The sequence below is a fragment of the Protopterus annectens genome, chromosome 9.part0 (genome assembly GCF_019279795.1).
Source record: "Protopterus annectens isolate FY-2018-M chromosome 9.part0, PAN1.0, whole genome shotgun sequence".
Lineage (NCBI taxonomy): Eukaryota > Metazoa > Chordata > Ceratodontiformes > Protopteridae > Protopterus > Protopterus annectens.
Genome location: NC_056743.1, coordinates 1,308,035,195 through 1,308,052,470, shown reverse-complemented (window position 1 = coordinate 1,308,052,470; position 17,276 = coordinate 1,308,035,195). Strand labels below are relative to the sequence as shown.

The 17,276-nt window shown below is 36.1% G+C and overlaps 1 protein-coding gene across 3 annotated transcripts in view; it reads right to left on the bottom strand.

The window, feature by feature from the left end:
- The window catches only part of LOC122812030, a 639,997-nt gene that overhangs the window by 204,275 nt on the left and 418,446 nt on the right, over positions 1–17,276 (bottom strand). The gene's annotated exons all lie outside the window — the stretch shown is intronic.

Genomic DNA, 17,276 nt, shown 5'->3' with positions numbered 1-17,276 from the left:
CTGTAAATGTCTGCCAAGTCCTTTCCCATTGATTTGATGTCCCAAATCAGTACCTTCTATTTTCATTACTCAACACAATTATTCTTCAAACACCTACGAGGCAATCATTAAACTGTCAGTGTTTAAGTTATGTGAAGTGGCAGGACTACTCGTTTTTGATTAAGCAGCCATCCTGAAGAACAAATGCATATTTAAGCACTTAAATAGTGTTACAGGAAACCTTTACTCAACTTAACCTGTCACTGCTTTCACAACAGATGCATGGCTGTTTGGTTTTAAGCTGCAGCCTTGAGACATGGCAAAACCAGTGCAGAGTGCTCTGCAACAACCACATGCTCTGGCAGACCCATCACAAGCAAACATACACATTCTGTTCTGTAATGCTGACTTCCCCCTTTGAATCCATCAGCTTACAAAGAATGAGCAACTCCACTGATGTGGTGTGGTCATTATTTTAAAGTCTATAATGTCTTCATAATTATCCAGATTTCCTTGCTTCATAAATGCCTTAAAAACATTATAACAATCTAAAATGAATATATTCAGAACCTCAAAGTTATAGCTCATGAAGTGTGCATGCACACACAAACAAACACACACACACACACACACACACACACACACACACACACACACACACACGAATGCACACAACTTACCCAAAGTAGTACAAAATGCTGACATACGTGCCCATACCTCCAGTTGCCTTCTGTGGGGTTCTAAGCAATGGGACAGTTGGAATGGACTCTCCAAAGGTCTCAAAGACTCCATCTCTAATAGCTATTTATGAACCTTTGAACCTAAAGGATGATTCAATAGACCAAAGAGCCAAATATGTGATTCTAAAAGTAATTTAATATCTGTGAATACCCCCCCACCAAAAAAACAATAGCCACCCTCAAAAAAATTATTTTAAGCAGCTCCACTAGGCACATTCTAATAAGCTCAACTAATTAAATATGCTGCCTATATCTTTCAAGAGGTGTGGCTCACTCCATTTTGTGGATTATAAGGATAAGCCATATGAAAAGTCTTGTATTGTTTGATTATATGGTCATACTTCTCAACTTCTTAGTGCAAAAATCTGGAACAAGCCTAAAATAATGGGGGGACAAAGGTCCAAAAATAGGGACAGATTTTAAATATTGCTCTAGAAAGTTGCTAACATTGCACAATTTGTGTTAACATGTATTTTCTAAAAGATATGAAGTCTGAAATTCAAATGTATTCCATTATTTAGTAGCTTCAATCATCAGTCATTTGCCAGAAAACCATACATTTTATGAAGAACAAACCAAAAATATGAGGCACAAATCTAGACGTTCTGTGAAAATCTGTATAGTTGAGAGGTAGAAATAATAAATTATCTCCACAATTTCAGAAAGTTATAACTAATCAAATTCCATCCAAGTACATTATTTTCTTATTAACTACTAGAATAATTAGTAAAAAAAATTACACAGCCTAAACAATTTATGTTATTTAGAATGAAGTCCTTTCACTATTATAACCCAATTTACCTCAGCACTAATCTTTTCACTTACTGGGAAGAATTTATTGGCAACACAAGTGTTTATATCTGACTGACTGCACTTAGACCATCACAGGGCTATTACTGTGTTCAGGATCATAAAAAATCAGCTTTCAACTTTTTTTTAGAGGGCTACATTCCTGCAAAGCCCCCGTCCCATCTGATATTAACAGAGGACCTTATCTAACTATAAAGACATACACTTGTAATGCTTTCAGCTTGGGGGGCAAGTCCCACAAATGAAATAATATTACACAATATGAAAATGTATAAATTGTTGGTATTCTGAAATCATGGGACTCTAGTTTCCTTCATTTTCTGCCCTGTTTTAAGTCTGAATGTATGAGAGAGAATAAAAATGGAAGTGGTATTATTTTGTTAGTTCATGAGTACTTTCATGCCAAAATAATTTCGACAAACGTCACTTTGGAAACTTTGGTTGTTCATATTAAGATTCGACATAGATTTGAATTATTATAACCAATATAATGTTATAGGAAACCATCTATGAATAAAGTTAGGCATTCAAAATTTATTAAGAATATAAATAATTTTTTATCATACAAGAGGGCAATTTTACTGGGTAATTTAAACTATCCTAATCTTAACTGGAAAACTTTATATTCAAGGTCTATTACAGAGCAAGAATTCCTAGACATTCTTTGTCAAGATGGTTTCTATCAACTTGTAACAGAACAAGCTGGCAGAAGTAATATATTAGATATTATTATAACTAACTGAAATGATTTATATATTCCATATGGGCCACCTGTAGGTTTATCTGATTACTACTCTCTGACTTTCAACATAGAGTATAAAAATACACTTTATGGTCTGACCATTAAAATGCATGATTTCAGGTTAATTGATTATAATAAAATCAATGCAGGTATTAACTCTACTAACTAGACTGAATGCAATTCAGAGCTGGATTCAGGTATTCGATACTGCTACTGTCTGATTCTGTAAAAAACATCATCTGAATACCTTTGCAAGTCTACTACATTTAAATTACCCTTTTGGTGGAGATCTGCACTACTAAATGTCATATAAAAATAAAAAGAGGTTGCGATGACAAGGTAAGAAATATCCCATTCAGAGAAATATGGTTAAATTAAAAAAAATTAGGAAAAGTTTTAAGGTTGCAATAATCAAAGAGAAAAAACAAACTAAATCAAAATTCAATAGTGACAACAGTGATGAGAAATCTTATTATAACTATATAAACTCTATATCTAGAACAAATCATCCAGTTAAAATGTTAAATATTGGAATATCAATTAAGAATTCTGTATTAATATTAATATTTGCTTTAGCAGTTTTATGAATCCCGTAACAAATGAGGGTATTAAAGTACTTGACAGCCTCAACTTAATACACTTTATTTGCCCTGTTAAAACTGATGATATGGTTATCAAATCATGAGACAAAATTGGTAAGGAAACAATCATGGGGCCAGATAATATACATGGAGTCCTAATGTCTTCAATTAAATCAGTCTTAGTTCCTCGACTAAAACCTATAGTTTGTGGTTTACCAAATAAGGGAACTTTTCCAAATTCATAGAAAACATTAATTATTCTTCCAATAAATAAAAAGGGGAATAGGTTGCTACACCAAAGCTGTAGGTGAATACACCTAACTTCAATTTTGTCAAATTTTCTGAAAGATGTCACATACAGTTGTTGGCAAATTTAGAATATAGCAAGAACTATTTGGATATAAACAAACACGTTTTGTTTTTTTCAGGACAAAAATCAACTTTGACCGTTCTGACTGAATTTTATTATCAAATTAGATTGTCTTTAGATTCAAGTCTATCTGTTGGAGTGGCATGCCTTAGCCTTGCAGGAGCACTTGACATCTTGCCTTATTCAATTAGCACACTGAAATTATTTCAGTTTAACAACTCCGCAAATAGCTTTACAGTTAGTTGAGTGATCATACACAGAGAGTGACAATCCAAGATAATCTCACAAAGAGCAAGTCAATCAGTCAAGATACCCATCAAGGCTCTTTGTTGGGTCCTTTTCTTTTTAACATAGTAAGGGCTACTTTTCCAACCAGCAAAATTTGCTGGGTGAAATAGTTTGCTGATGACTGCAAGGCTGGTGTCCCAGCTGTATCTAGTAATGGCTTCCTTATCATCAATAAGTATGAATATGACATTTCTGTTTGGGCAAATAATATTTGTCTAGCCTTCAGTTTTGTTAAGTGTCAAGTTATGTATTTTGAAAGACGTACAATGAGATGTCCATTGATAAACTGAATATACAGAATTAGGAATAACACTTACAAATAAGCCATCATTTCAAAGACATGGTAACACCATAAGTGTAAAAACTTTGAAAAAATGGGCTGTATGTTAAAATGTATCTCACTATAAGGTGAAAGAAGCATGGTAATGTTGAACATTACATATATAAGATCACTGTTGGAAGACAATAATTCATTTTACCATAGCACTGAACTTGATTGGGATGAATTACTACAATAAGATTTACTGTATATACTTCCTCTGCTGGGGAGTTTTGTTGAAGTGGTAGATGCTGCAACTTGTCTTCATCACATTACAGATACTATAAGAGTAAGGCTATTTTAGCCTATACTGCTTAGAAGGATGAAGTAAAAGGAGCTATACTGAATGGAAACTGGCTGTATGTAGCTCAATAACCCATAAATATTTTAATTTCATAATTCCACTTAATAAAACTACATTGAGAAGTAGGTTTATTACTCAGACTATTCCAAGAATTTATAATAATATCGCCTGTAAAATATGAGTCTCTGATGCATTGGAAACATTTAAATCTCAACTGGAAATTTAGATGGGTGTCAAGACATATAATCCAAGTTCCATGGAGTGTGCTGAAACAGCCTTCAGGCCTGAAACACTGTATATAATAACTTATGAATTTATAAACATCTACAGTATCGGCTGGAAACTAAACAACCAGTTTCTTAATTCTATTATTGATTTCTAGCACCTCAAAGGCAGATATGTTTACAAAATAATGCAGTAAAAAGACAAAATAAAACTGTCCGGTGAAGATAGCTCACATTCAAATTCAAAACAAAGCAGTAAATCAGGCAAAAATAGAATGCAGAGCATAGCTAAGACTTCAGACACTTTTAATATAAAATAATAAAGCCAAACAGTATAATAGGGATAACTGCTTTCACAACTTATATGGTGCTTTCTCTGGTCCTTAAAAACATTAAAAAACATTTCCAGTCATATAGAAATCAATTGCCAATTAGATCACATAATATAACATCACATGATAAAGGAACTAAATCCAAATGGAAGCAAGATATAAGAATGACTATCAATATGAAAGTCTTTCTAGTAAGATGCATTAGCACAATCAGCCAATGACATACATGTCAGGAAGCTATGCTGCCTATTACCATTGGCATAAACCCAACACTATCACAATGTATGACCCAGACAGCAAAAACAAACTAATACCGTATCAGATCAAAGAGGGGTGTAAATTGAAAGGAACCAGTGGTAATAAACCATAAAGACTATTCGCTCTTCTAAAGGGGCATAATTCAAGGTGTAGTTGACCTGAATCCAATGAAATAGAAAAAAAAAATCTTAATATGAAACTATATCTAATGAAATACATTTGTACACTCAACCAACAGCATCCATATCACGAAGCTATCCTGCCAACCAAATGAGCAGCATTAGCATAAACCCAACACTAATACATTGGATGTCCAAAATAGTAACCTATCAGATCCAAGCAGGCATAAACTCAAAGGGAACCAATAGAAATAAACAAATAAGTGAAACAAAAAGTTTATTAGTTATTCTAAAAAATGTAATTCAAGATGTGATTAGAAAAATATGGATGCATATGTGCATATCTGATCACATATAAAAATACTTGCAGAACAACAACAGCTAATAGCTTATCACTTTGGAGAAGGACATAATTACAAATAAATACTGAGCAAAGAGCTAATAAAATTAAGCAAAATATACAGCATGAGCTCAACTACCTACAAAGAGCCAATAAATTTAAGCAAAAGCATAGAGCATGAGCTCAACTACCTATCTAAACAAAGGATGTGATTTAAGGTGGGGTTTAAGGGGTACTGTTTCATTCAAACTGTACCATTTATCAGCTTGTAAAAGTAAAATCCACCTCAGTTCATTCTGTTCAGTCTTATTTACTAAGTCCCTGAATCTCAGATCACTATTACAAATCTTCAAGATAAGAAACACAAAAACAATGAGAAGGCCCATGCTTCATAGTACGTTTAGCTAAGGCATTCCTCACATTACACATCCTCATTTCATAAAGATATTCATGAATGTGCTCTTTCAATGAGTGGTTGTCTTCCCTACATAAAATCAAAGGCAAACTTAACATCTAGCTAAGTAAGCTAGATCCTTCCTGTAGATGGATGCTTGAAGAAATTCACATTCACCTATGGCAACCCCTAATTTCTGCAAATAGTACTTCTTCTCGAAGAGGAACACATTATTATTAAGCACCAAGAAGAATTGGAATATGCTGATGCCAGATGATAGTTTAAAGGATATTGTTTTTTTTTCAAAACCTTTATTGAATTATCACTTGTGAAATAGGCAAATAAGTCATTACACTATAATTAACATAACAAACATTTTACTTCACATATATTCCCATATATCATATAACCTGTATAAGCAATCAGATATTTATACAAATGAAAACAAACCACACAGATACAATCCAAGTTGTAATCATTTTACATCACAAACCATACTAACACACTCCCAGTTGCAAACATTATAGGTCACTTATAATCTACCCAATCTTTTTCAGTCAAACATTACATAGCTTAAGTCCTGCTGTCTTTAAAACCTCATTCCTCCCTTGTATGTATTGTTCCCACAATTCCCATTTTTCCAGTGTAATTTGCCCCTACCCTTTTCTAAAGATTTCAATTCCAGTTGTTTTATCTCTGTTACTATATTCAATAATTCTAGCATAGTTTGTTTAGATTTTTATTTCTATTTTCTAGTAATTGCTTTTTTGGCAGCCACCATTATTAGACAAAACAAGTACTTACCATGTGTAGGCAATTCTGATTCTGTATCATAGCTCAGAAAAATCATCTCCCTCTTCAGACCAATCTGCCACCCCAGCATCTCTGGCAGTGCATCCCACAGGGAGTCCTTAAAGTCCACCAATTCACCACACTCCCAGAAAATATGTTCCCAATTATCTCTTTCTTCTCCATCACACCACCAACATTTGCTGTCTGCCTGAGGATAAATTTTCTGGAGTCTGCTTTGGGTATAGAAATATCTATGCAAGCATTTCCAGGCAATATCCTGACATCTTCTAGATTTTGTTGCATATTTGGAAGACATACATATATTCTCCCATTGTTTCTTTGTGTATTGCTTATCCAATATCTCTTTCCAATCCCTTCTAACCTCCTCTGATTGATTCTTACAGATATCATGCAATATTTTATACGGTCTACTACTTATTCCTTTTTAATGGCAGCTTCTGTTCTAGATTCTACTAAAAACTCTACTAGTGCTGGTCTTTCTTTTAGGACCCCCTATTTCTTTCTCTTTGCCTATATGCTGATATCAATCCCTGATAGGGAAAGCAGTCTTTAACCTGCAGTCCAAATAAATTATTGGCATCTTCCTATTCTATCATCTTTCCCTCTCTAGTTATTTGCTCCCAATACCTTGGTTCCTTTGCCAGTTTTCTATTCCAGCCCCATCTTGCCTATTGTCTATATCCCTAATTGCAATCATCCATATCAGCAGAATCTCCTTTCTCCAATCCCATGTTGGCTTAGATCTTAGAATACTTTCTGCTACTATATGGATATAATATTCTGTATGATTACTGTTATTCTCCTTAAAGGCCTGCATCTAAAATTCCAGTCTCTCCCTGTTTCTTGAGCTTACCCCTGTTTCATCATCTCTTTTCACTTTGAAATATAGTTTTCTGCTTGTGCTATGTATAGGAGTCTTAAATGTGTAGCTCTAAAATACCCATTCAAATTGGGTAAACCCAATCTGCCCTGTTCTACTGGAAGAATCAGCTTATCCCACTTGAATCTTGTTGTCTTCCCCTCCCAGATAAATTCCTTCAACTCTTAATGAATTGCTATCCACAACTTCGCCTCTGGTTGATAAAAATGTATCTTAAAGGAGATTGTTGCAGAGGAACCAAAGTTTACTTTTAAGAACAGGGAATTTTTAAAATGTTTATTACATTATAACAGATACGACATGAGTGCTGTGTCACAATATGATCGGCATGGGACCTCTTTCTGCCGAGCTTGCAATTATTGCAAGTATATAGATATGAATGCAAATTTCTTCAAATACCCGTCTACAGGAAGGATCTATAGGTTTACGTTTTATGCTGATTGCTCCACTACTGATATAACTTATTAAGTTTGGTGTGTAATTTGTCATTGTTTTTATGTAGGAAAGATGAACCACTCATTGAAAGAGTGCGTTTGTGAACATCTTTATGAGATGAGGATGTGTAATGTGAGGAATGCCCTAGCTAAACATACTGTGAAGCATGAGCTTTCTCATTTTTTGTGTTTCTTGTTTTGTAGATTTGTAATAATAATCTGGGACTTAGTAAATAAGACCAAACAGACTAAATTGAGGTGGATTTTACTAAACATAATAAATTGAGGTGGATTTTACTTTTACAAGCTGATAAAGGGTATGGTTTGAATGAAACTATACCCCATAAACCACGGGTCTATATCATATGAGCGAATAGCACAAACTGTGAATGCTCATAATATCGAATGTACTGGACCTCAAACTTCCTATCGTGGGGGGCTGGCCCCCACACCCCCCACTAAATATATATTCCAACTCCGAGATCATAGTACAGTGAGGAGAGGGCAAATATCCTGTTCTTCACTGTACCACGATCTCAGAAAAAGCACTTTGAGGTTCGATATTACGAGCTTTCGCAATTTGTGTGATTCACTCATATGATATAGACCCTAAACTACACCTTAAATCATGCCCTTTGTTTAGATAGTTCAGCTCATGCTTTATGCTTTTGCTTAATGTTATTGGCTCTTCACTCAGTATTTATTTGTAATTATGCCATTCTCCAATGTGATAGGCTATTAGCTGCGATTGTTCTGCAAGGTTTTCTATAGGCGATCAGATGGTGCAAGTACGCATCAATATTTTCTAATCACATCTTGAATTATGTTTTTTAGAATAGCTAATAGACTTTTTGTTTCACAGATTTATTAATTGCTGTTGGCTCCCCTTGAGTTTATACCCCTTGGATCTGATAGGTTATTATTTTGCTTTTACTGTTTGGAAATTCAATGTATTAGTGCTCGGTTTATGCTAATGCTGCCCCTTTGGTTGGCAGGATAGCTTCCTGATATGTATGCTACTGGTTGAATGTACTAATGTATTTTATTAGGTAGATTTTCATATTGAGATTTTTATTATTATTTGTATTTTATTAATATTAATTATTTTATATTGATGCTTCATATCAAAAATATATATAAAAATAATGTAGTAATAAAAAATAATTAAGTAAAACACAAAAGCCCATTCTTTAAGTGCAATAATCCCCTCCAAGGTGTGTGTTACTATGTAAATTAAGCCCTTTTAGGGGTGTAGAGGCCATCTGCCTGTAGAGTTGAGCCTCATAACACCCCTGGGTGGGTGCTATTTACACAGTAACACACACCCTGTTGGGCCCTATTGTTTGCTTGTTGAACAATTGGAAAAAGAACAGTCGTCCATCTACCTACCTAACTGAATAAACTACTTGGAACTTCAACAAGGTGACTTTATTCCTTCCTTAGAATGGGCATCAGAGAGACAGTCTCCAAGATAATTTATTGGGGAAGAAAAAACATCTATTTATTAAACACACATAATTGGTTGATAACCATCTCAAATTCAGGAATCTTTATTTGCATTTATTTATGCATTTATTATTAACCAGGTAAGCCCACTGCACAGATGTGCTTCTCAGGGGTGATATGGGAGCACTATCTGATTAAATGAGTTGCTTAGAGTCAAACAGCACACAAAAGACATGTGTCTGGAGCATTTCTCCCTGGGTCTCTGCTGAAAATCAGCTTTGTTCCAAGTCGGACTTATCTGGTTAACAAATATTAAATAAATAAATAAAAGGAGGCTGAGGAAATCAAACTCTAGCAAGAGGAAGTAGCCTATTAACAACTCCTAATATTAGTCCTCTGTTCTAACTGCCAGACATTACTGCAGAGGACTAAGGTTATGATATAGTAACAGGCCGCATCCTGTTGTCCATGGTTTGAGTCCCTCAGCCTCCCTTTAGCATTATCAAAAGCAAAATATTTATCTGATATGTAACTGGAAATGTTGCTAAAATGAAAGAGCCTGGTTAAAACAGTGGCCAATGTTTCTTTAAATTCTGTATAGAGTTCATTTAGCAATATGGCAAGTTAAGGACTTTACGTGAATGAACTAATCTTAGTCTGAGCATTTATTCTGTGTGCTAATAAAAAAGCAAGTGTATTGCTGTGATAACCCTAATGCATGTCCTTACTAAACTCAACTATCATGCTGTCAATATCTAAACATTTGCTCTAACAAACCCAGTACCAAGTGCATCATTGTGATAACCCTAGTGCATACCCTCACTAACCTCAGGTATCGGTGCTGTCAATACTGGAACATTTGCTCTAACAAACCCAGTACCAAGTGCATTGCTGTGATCACCCTAGTGCATGTCCTCACTGAACTCAACTATCAGTGCTGTCAATACCTTTGCACTTGCTCTAACAAACCCAGTACCAAGTGCATTGCTGTGATAACCCTAGTGCATACCCTGACTGAACTCAACTATTGGTACTGTCAATACCTAAGCATTTGCTCTAACAAACCCACTACAAAGTGCATCGCTGTGATAACCCTAGTGCATGTCCTCACTGAACTCAACTATCAGTGCTGTCAATACCTAAGCACTTGTTTTAACAAACCCAGTACCAAGTGCATTGCTGTGATAACCCTATTGCATGTGCTCACTGAACTCAACTATCAGTGCTGTCAATACCTGAGCATTTGCTCTAACAAACCCAGTACGAAGTGCATTGCTGTGATAACCCCAGTGCCTGTCCTCACTGAACTCAACTATCGGTGCTGTTAATAGCTGAGTATTTGCTCTAACAAACCCAGTACCAAGTTCATCGCTGTGATAACCCTAGTGCATGTCCTCAGTGAACTCAACTATCATTGCTGTCAATACCTGAACATTTGCTCTAACAAACCAAGTACCAACTGTTATTATTGCCACCTCTACGTCCCCAGACATGTCAATACCCAAGTTGTCCATAGCAAATTTCTTAATTTAGGACAGTAGCCAGTTTACCCAACAGTGGCTCTACAACCTGTTAACTGGTTTCTAAGTCCATAATCACAACTAGTCCAATTCTTTGTTTATAAGAGATTGAATTTTAATCGGAGTCAGTACCATAATCCTCTATGTAGGGCATGATCTTCTGGGAGATTACTGTGCACTGTTTTCATAAGTAACATTATGTTAACATTAAGTAACATTTCATAAGTAACATAAATAACCTTACTTTTCCTGCTATAAAACTCTTTAATTTTACCTCTTCCCCTACACATCTATACTAAAAGCTCACCCCCTTATGTCTTATGTTAAGTAAATAAATAAAGTGTCTCTTCCTATGCAAAGTTTGTAGAACACAGTCTCACTGTATAACTGATTGCCCCCCAGCCTCTCTCAGCTGTGACCCACTCCGTTCGCCCTGCGGGCTCACTCCGCTCCCCTACTCTACCCCCAATTCCCACCCACCCCAGTGGTCCTAAACTTATACTTCTTAAACCACACCCCTCTCTCCCAATCAACCAATCCCTTTAACCATCCTTCTCACAAACTTAACCACACCATACATCTTTTTCTACCAGTGACTATAACCCAATACTTTTACCACATCCCTTTCCTTCTAGCTAACGAGTATTAATTCCCTTCTCTAAACGCTCTTCTTGTCCAATACCACTTTTTTAAATTTTAGACTTATCTTCTTATACATATCTCTACAAGATGCCTTTAGTAGTAAAAACTAAAATGACCAAACCAATACTCTTAGCTTTAATTTCAATTGCTCTCACCGCCACCTACCGCATCACCTCCTTTGAAAAACTGTACTATTACCATTTTAATTACTCTCCAAAACAAACAGCTATATATACTCCCTAATATTCAAACTAATATCACTTTTGTTCCCACCTATCTACTACCTAAATACCATAGATTCTCCCACATTATATACAATAAACCCACAGTAAAGAAAGTAAAATATCTAACCAACTTTATAAATACTTCTACAATCAAACTAAGTAATCCCTCCTTAAAAGACGGTGACATCCACCCTAACCCTGGCCCTACCAATCCTGCTACCCTAATAACCCACCCTAAACTACCAAACTCTTTCTTAATAGGACACCTAAATATCAGCAATATTAAAAACAAAGTAGCCCATCTCCACTCCCTTCTAGATATTCACTGCTTTGACATCTTCTGCCTGTCAGAAACGTGGTTAAAACCAGACACGAAAGACAATTAAATCATTCCCCAAGGATATAATATATTAAGACAAGACTGAATAAAAAGCAAGGGTGGGGGAGTAGCAGTTCTATTCAAAGATGGACTTCAACTCTCCACTTTACCATACAGCCCACCTCAGCATAGTAAGGCAGAAGTCCTTTTTACCAGATTTCAAATCAACCAAAATAAATCTTTATATATCATCTGTATCTACCTACCCCCCTGGTAATAATATCAATACTATAGAGGATATACTAAGCTGGGTGTCCTCAACCTACCCCCAAGAAACAATAATACTTGGTGATTTTAATACTGACTGGAAAGTTGTTAACGCTGATAATCCTACCTCCCATATCAACCTTCACGGCTTTAGTCAAACTGTCACCTCCACAACTAGAATCAATAAACCAAATAATAAAGAGAGCACCTTAGACTGGATACTTATAAATAAACAGAAACAAGCTTACAAGGTAGGAACTCTGCCAGACGATGTAAGCGATCATTCTTTGATCTACATCCTAAGGCAAAAAAAAATGATATCTCTAACCCCCCCCCACATATAGGATTGCACGTACCAACAAACACTTTATTTACTATTCCAAAATGAACTTAGAGCCTGTGACTGGAACCCCTTAAAAACCCTACCACTTGAAGAAGCTGTTAAATACCTAAACTCTAAATTCTTATCGATCCTAGATAAGCACACACCCAAACGGTCCATTAAAATGAAGTCCAAGCCTGCCCCCTGGCTTTCTAAAGAAACCAGACAAAAACTTTTACTTAGGAACAAGTCTTGGACTAAATGGAGAGCTAACAAAAATATCTCAGATGAACAAACTTTTAAGCATTTAAGAAATATTACAAAAAAGGCAATACTTACAGACAAAAAGAACTACTACTGTAAATTACAGAAAAATCACCAAAACAATCCCCAAAAGTTCTGGTCTAGTATAAATAAACTCCTGTTCCCAGGCCACTTATGTGCACTTACCCCATCTCAGGCCGAACAAAATACCTCCCACCAAACTGCCAATACCTTCAATACCTTCTTCACAGAGAGCATACAATCACTAGCCAGTCAATTAGTCCCTGACAACTTAAGACTCCCCACCACCATACCTGGCACTCTACCAACATTCCATCTGCAACCCATCTCAACCACTCTCATCTATAAGTTCATCCAAAAACTTAAACCTTTTACTCCTTCTGCTGACCAGCTACCATCTGAATACATGCAAAAAGCAGCTAAAGTAATTTCTTATCCCATATCCATCCTCATAAATAGAACCACTAAAGAAGGAATCATTCCAGACATCTGGAAAATCTCCCATATTATCCCCCTACACAAAGGGGGTACCTCTAATGATTATTCTAACTACCGGCCAATAGCTCTATTATCACCCTTAGCAAAAATTATGGAAAAATGCATTCACCAACAACTATTAAACCATTTATCTCAACATAACATCATAACAAACTGTCAGCATGGCTTTAGGCCATCCCATAGCACCACAACTGCTCTATTATCCTTTACAGAAGCCATCAATAGAAATCATAATAAAAACAACCACTCTTCTGCACTCTTTATTGACCTCTCAAAAGCATTTGATATGGTAAACCATGCCCTTCTTATCAACATTCTTGAATCCCTTTCCCTTGACTGTCTGGAAGTGAAATGGTTCAAGTCCTACCTTACCAATAGGCAACAGGCAGTTCTCTGGAAAAATAATATATCATCCCTTCTGCCAGTCACACTCGGAGTCCCTCAAGGCTCTATTCTAGGTCCACATCTTTTCTCACCATCAACGACCTCCATGTAGCCATTTCACAAGCCACCTGCATTCAATACACAGATGATTCAACACTAGTATGCTCAGCAAACTCCCCAACTGATCTACATTCTCTTATTCAGAATGTTTTCAACATAGTTGAAACATGGTTCACAAAACGTTGCCTCCTGCTCAATGCCAGAAAAACTAAACTCCTTCTCTTCACACCCACCAGTAAATCCTCCCTCATAGATTTCTCTGTCATCTCCAATAATGGCACAACTATATTCCCCGATTCTACCACTAAATTGCTAGGAATTACTACTGACAATAACCTTACATTTGACAGCCATATAAATAACACCAAAATAACTGTCAACAGAAAAATAGGCTCCTTATATAGAATTAAACCTTTCCTAACACCAATAGCCAGAACTACGATTGCACACTCCCATTTAATTTCAACTCTTCTGTATGCCTCACCAATATACACTAATCTAAAGAAAAATAATCTCATCAAACTACCTAATTCCTATAATAACATCGCTAGATTTGCCACTGGCAATCTTTTTAGAACTCACCACTGTCTGAATCTAATGCAGCTAGGCTGGCTTGAATTTCAAAACCAGTTGAAACTCTCCCAACTCACCATTACCCACAAGATATTTTATAAACTTAACAGCACCCCTATACTCTCCAATCTCATAATCCCCTACAAAAATCTAAATTCTCTTCGCTCTTCCAGTAAACTTCTTGCTAGCATAAGCAAGTCTTACAACATGGCTGGAGTTTCTCTGTTTCCAACTCTGTGGGAAAAAACTGGAACCTACTGCCTAATGAACTAACTTTAATTTCTTCACTGCGTCTCTTTAAACAAAACCTCAAAAGACACCTCAAAACACACTGGTTATGCCCCTGCAGTAACCCTGATTAACCTTCTCCTTCACTACAGATATTTCTCCTCTTGAACCTCTACTTATTTCACATTCATTGAATTAGGACTGTAACTGCTTAACAGAATTCAACATACTGATGTAATCTATCCTGCTTGATGCTCTGAAAGTCTCTATCGTGTTTGATGTACTGATAGTCTACATGTATCTCAATGCATATTGAATTATACTGTACATATTGTCACCTTTACTATTGTAAATACCTACTTTGCTTTATTAATACTCCTGTATTTTTTAGTATTCTTATTACTTCCTGTATTTTTAATAATCTTCTATTGAAATCCTTTCATTTACTATGTATTAATATTGATTTTTAATTTTTAATTTTAAAATTTAAATTTTTATTTGTTGCCACTGGAGCTTTTCTCCCCGGGCCTCTACTGAAAATGGAAATATATCCAGTTAAACTCGCCCAGTTAACAAATGTAAAATAAAAATAAAATAAAATAAAAATAAGTCTCTTTTTTTCTAGTCTTACTTGACCACATAGTTAGTACAAGTTCAGGGTATGTGAGGGCTTTTGCCCTCTGTAGTTAACACTCATTTTGAACTTTGCAGGGAGAATGTCTCATTACCTTTAATAAAAAGAACTATTCTCTAACTGAAACTTGAAACATAGCATATCAAAGCTTTTAAATGCATTTTGTTCCTTCACCACCTCCCATCTTAGCTGCCTACTTCTCAGTCCAAACCTACATGATAAATGGCACTCACTTCCAAGGTGCCAGCATCCCTACACAGTCCATACACTTATCAATGCTGATTCTGTCAGTGACCATTTACTTTTTGTCCACCATCAAAATTAGAAAATCTTAATGCCAGCTTCTTGCCACAAAGGAATAAAGGACTAACAGCAATTATGAATACCTACATTCAGTTAATAACCCATACTCTAGACGACCTGACAAAGGAAAGTAGATGTTAAAGGCTATCCCTGACTTGTTCATCCCCTGGAAAAGAAGCTGCATAACCCACTAAATGCCTGGCTTCTAGGAGAGGCAAGTGACATAGCATATGGCTTGTAGTAGTCATCAAGATGTACTTTGTTCACAGCCATATAACAGGGTGAAGGCATAGGAGAGTAAGTTCACGTCCCTACTGTAGCACTGGGGATATTCCACTGTCACCAGGTTGCCAGGATTAGGAGTTAGGCTAATAGAAGACACCTACTTTCTTTGCAGAACAACTCTTAGCATCTGCATGCTTTAGATCTTAAAAGCAGGCAGCCCAGTATGAGTGGGGATGAAGTCAAACCCTCAGGCAATTCAAATGAGGATGGGCATGATACAGGAGCAGATGAAAGTGTCAGGAGGAGGAGAACAAGGACCAAGTTCCTTCATGGATGCCTGAAAGAAGGCCCACATCTGTCATCTTATAATAATTTAGAGACCTGTAGAAAGAGGACTTGATAGCTGGCAGGCACAAGAGTGAGAAAGACCTAGAAAAAAGTAAACAAATCATTCATTGCTTCTCTGGGCCACAGCAATGATACTAGTAGTTTTCAGTCCTCCTACTGACAGCTCCTAAAGCAAAGAAAACAATCTTTGCATTTCCCTGACCTCTAAATAAATCTCCAGCATCAGATTTTCCACCCTGGTCAGTGACTTTGGAGGTGTCAAGTGCAAGGATATCTCCTTGTCCAATACTGGACATTGAGGGGTGACATGATGCCAGCGCTGGTTCTGGAAATAAACAAAATCATGTTTTTATTTGATTTCGATTTTACCTATATAAAAGTAAATAGTCAGTCATTGTTTGTAATACCCACACCCAGCTATCATTTTAAGGATTAACTTGTGCATGCCATACAAACCGAAAGGATCTTCTCCTTTCCTGGATCACAAACATATCTTAACTTACTGGTAGTTTATCACAAATTGAAGTAAATGCTCATAACACAAGTCTGATTTCTGAGGTCATTACAGTTCTATTGAGAATCAGTAACTAGCTAAAACCTCACTGCTTTATAATACTTTGGGGCACTCAGTCCTACTTCGTGAATAAGATGGCACTGCACAATTCAATCAGGAAAGGCAATTTCACTGCAAAGGTAGACAAAGCATTCTTTTCATTGGGACAATGCTATAGCAGTGTCACTGTTTATGAAAAAGAACTCCAGTCAATGATGATTACTCTAAAACCTAAACCCAAAATTAGTGGCAGCTCTTAAATCTTGGAGTCAGTATTTAATTTGGTAAATGCTCATAATATTATTCATTTTCACTGGTTTGCTGTGTAAATACCAATACAGTCCAATGTCTTCAGACCAGCTCATGAGTGTGAAAACTATCAGTTAGTCATTTTAAGCTAAAATTATTATTTTTTTTGTATCCCAAAGGGGGTGTTTGTGTTGCCTACATAAAGTCACATCTGGAACAGAATGTAAGTACATTTGCTACTACTGCTCACTTGGGGGGTAACATAAATG